This window comes from Pteropus vampyrus, unplaced genomic scaffold (assembly GCF_000151845.1).
Source record: "Pteropus vampyrus isolate Shadow unplaced genomic scaffold, Pvam_2.0 Scaffold324, whole genome shotgun sequence".
NCBI lineage: Eukaryota > Metazoa > Chordata > Mammalia > Chiroptera > Pteropodidae > Pteropus > Pteropus vampyrus.
The window spans coordinates 1392261-1395517 of record NW_011889105.1 but is presented as its reverse complement, the minus strand read 5'-3'; the positions used below and the strand labels follow the sequence as shown (position 1 = coordinate 1395517).

The 3257-nt window shown below is 43.0% G+C and overlaps 1 protein-coding gene and 2 pseudogenes across 7 annotated transcripts in view; 1 reads left to right on the top strand and 2 right to left on the bottom strand.

The window, feature by feature from the left end:
- Positions 1-3257, bottom strand: part of TRPM6 (transient receptor potential cation channel subfamily M member 6) — a 164160-nt gene that overhangs the window by 121680 nt on the left and 39223 nt on the right. The gene's annotated exons all lie outside the window — the stretch shown is intronic.
- Positions 781-879, top strand: LOC111730625 (annotated as a pseudogene).
- Positions 984-1102, bottom strand: LOC111730613 (annotated as a pseudogene).

Below are 3257 nucleotides of genomic sequence, written 5' to 3'. Positions count from 1 at the left end.
CACCAAAATTATAATAAAAAATTAAGAAAGGTGACATGGGATACAAGAAACAGGATCGAGCATGACAAAAAGGCAAAGGGAATCCCCAGCATAACAATGAAGAGAGAGCTCAAAGTAACAGCTGTGCATCAAACATCAAGAGCAACCCATTGGGAGGGTGGGGGGAGGGAAGAGCAGCCAGTCTGGATGGGCAAAACAGGTCAGAAAGCTGTATTCAAGAAGAAAAAATTGAATAGCTGTTATACTGGTACATCCTGAGAGAAATTTTAGATAACTGGCAAGGAACTTGCATTTAAATTAGTGAAAATTCCACAGAAAATTCTGCAAGCGCATACAGAAAGAACAGTCTGGAGGAAAACAAAGTAAAGGGGAAATAATCATATGCTACATAACTCAGCTCTTCATAGTGTATAGGAAAGCATAATAATTTGACCTAACTAAATACTGACCTAACTAAAAATTATGAGATAGTTATGTTCTGAGGATGAGTGGAAAAAAGAGGAAGGATGAATGTGAGTGGTGAGTACAGGAATGCAAAAGAAAGTGAAATCCTCATATTCTGTGCTGGAAAGACAATACATGATGACTAAACCTGAAAAATCAAAAAGGAGCAATATAAGCATTATTTAGAGACATGAATAAGCACCAATTAGCTAAAAGAGATGAACATGAATGCTCTTTTAAAAGCAGAAAATGAACCTTACAGAATTATTTGAACTATATGTACATTACAACTTTAATAAAACTAAGAAGTAAAAAAGGAAAACATATCACAACCAAATGCTCACTTCAGTGGCACACATACTAAAATTGGGACAATACAGAGGTTAGCATGGCCCCTCCACAAGGACGACACACAAATCTGTGAAGCTCGCTCGTGCGCGCGCGCTCTCTCTCTCTCTCTCTCTCTCTCTCTCTCTCTCTCTCTCTATATATATATATATATATATATATATATATATATATATATATATACTTTTTAGCACCTACAGCACCTGGTATTCCTAGGTGGTCTTCCATCCAAGTACTAACCAGGCCCAACCCTGCTTAGCTTCCGAGATCAGAAGAGATAAGGCGAGTTCTGAGTGGCATGGCTGTAGACTTGAAGCATTCCATATTTTTAATGAGAAAAATAAAAGCACAACTGAGATCGACATCAGAATATTTTAACAATGATTTTTTTTTTTTTTTTGCAGGAAATAATTGCCATGTAGACCTCTGATGTGACACAAAGAAATAACTGAGTTATAGGTAGGATGGCCACTTTCACTTCCAACACTATGATTCTCCCAGAAGTGTGATGAAAGTCACTTGCAGAATGTTTGAATTCTTCAGCCTATATTGAAAACCCAGGATTAAAAGCCCAGTGAGAAAGAAAAAAAGGCAAGACATATTTCAGTTCTAGTATTTACCAAATGCTTGATGGTTTTGACAAAGATGTCCAAACAAACAAACAAACAAACAAAAAAATAGCTATGGTAGTGAATTGGAAATAGGCAAGATAAAGCCAAAATGTGTGGCATGTGAACATGCTGTCTGGGTCTTTCCTCTCTCCTCTGGGTATAAGCAACTTCAATGCTATTCAAGCCCTTGTCTATCAAGACAAGTTTATACTACTTCAGGGTACTAGTCCCCAATTTTAACCCCAAAAAGAGGGCTTATGCAGAGTTCTATCTCAAACATTTTACAAGTGAGGGGCTGCGGGGGACCTAAGAAACTGCCAAACCGATTCTTACAGCTAAACCCAGATGTCAGTCAAGGTAGAAAATATCTAACGCTTTATCGGCCATGGAAAAATCCAAAGCAGATGAGAAAGATGAAACAACAAAATTTATATACAATGGAAAAAACTGAAGAACTCGGATCCCACTCTGGCAGTTAAGGGTGAGCCACCTTTTCCACAGAATGATCAAAATCATATATATGGATAGAATATCCATGCTCTTAATGTTTTAAAGCACTGACTTGGGTTCACATCTCAACTCTGTTCTCCCTCAGCCTCATTTTCCTCCCCTGTGAACCAATGGGGTGGGAGGGGCAATGATATGTAGACCTCATATTGCCAGGATGAAACAACAATCAAACTCTTGCAAACCTGCGTAATATATTAGGTATTATTCTAAGTGCACCGTATACATAGCACCTTATTTAAACTTCAAATTATAAATATTATCCTATTTTCCAGTTGAAGAAGTCAAACCACAGAAGCTAAGTAACTTGCCCAAGATCATAGCTAGTGGTTGAAAGGGGACACTAATTCAGGTGATTTTGCTCCAAAGAAAGTTATCTTAACAACCAGACAGTGCCGAAATGAGCTCACGTTTGTTCAGCACCTTATACTATGGCTAAAATATAATGTGCCCAATAATGGTACTTATTCACACATAGCGTGTGCCAGTACAAACAAAATAGGTAAGTGATAGCCAGGCTGAGGTTTGGCCGCCTTATAAGAGACCAAAGCATGACCAGAGTCTCCACACTTCTCCCTACCACCCCAAGCCAACTTCTTTGCCAAGCGTCCCAAGCGGCCGAGGTCGTCCTCCCTCTCTAAGCCCCTAGAACGACCTGTTGCGCTAAGCGCCAGCAGTCGAGAGAAGCCTGCGCGCGTTACTAGAAGCTGCGAGTTCCCGGTGGTGCCAGGTAGGGGATGGAGCGGCTGGTGGGGCGGGTGTTTACCTTGACCAGCACTCTCATCGCTCTGGGACTCCGGCGCAGGGCTTGAGGGGACAGGGAACGCATAAGTGCTCGTGCCTCTGGCTGCTTCAAACTTCACCTTCTTTCCTCCCCTGCTCCCAGCTCGCGCCATCCAGTCTCCTCTACCGCCGGCGAGAGGTAGAAGCAGAGAGCTGCTTCCTCTGCCGGGACGTATCCCTGCCGCCCTAAACTGAAGCCCCCGCCTCGTTAGGTTTCCGCTTGACCCACCTCCACGCTGGCCCCATTCCAGCTCCTGAAACTGTGGCTGCGGGACCTTCTGTTTAGCAGATGCCCTACGTTAGGTGAAACCTCAGATAGGATAATTAGCTTTGAGTGCAAACCAGAGGGTTTGAAGGGGTAGTTTGTAAATCTTAGCTATTATAGATCTCGGTTGGATGCTAGTGCGACTGGCCCAACCCACAGCCACCCAGGGCCCTGGGCTCAGATCTGGTAAATCGCTTAAGGCTCTTTGCCCTGCCGGCGCCCGCTGTCCAGCTTACCTGTAAGCGCTCCACAGTGGATCGGGCTTTCATCCTTGACTCTCAGGTCCCACTACCAAAGCC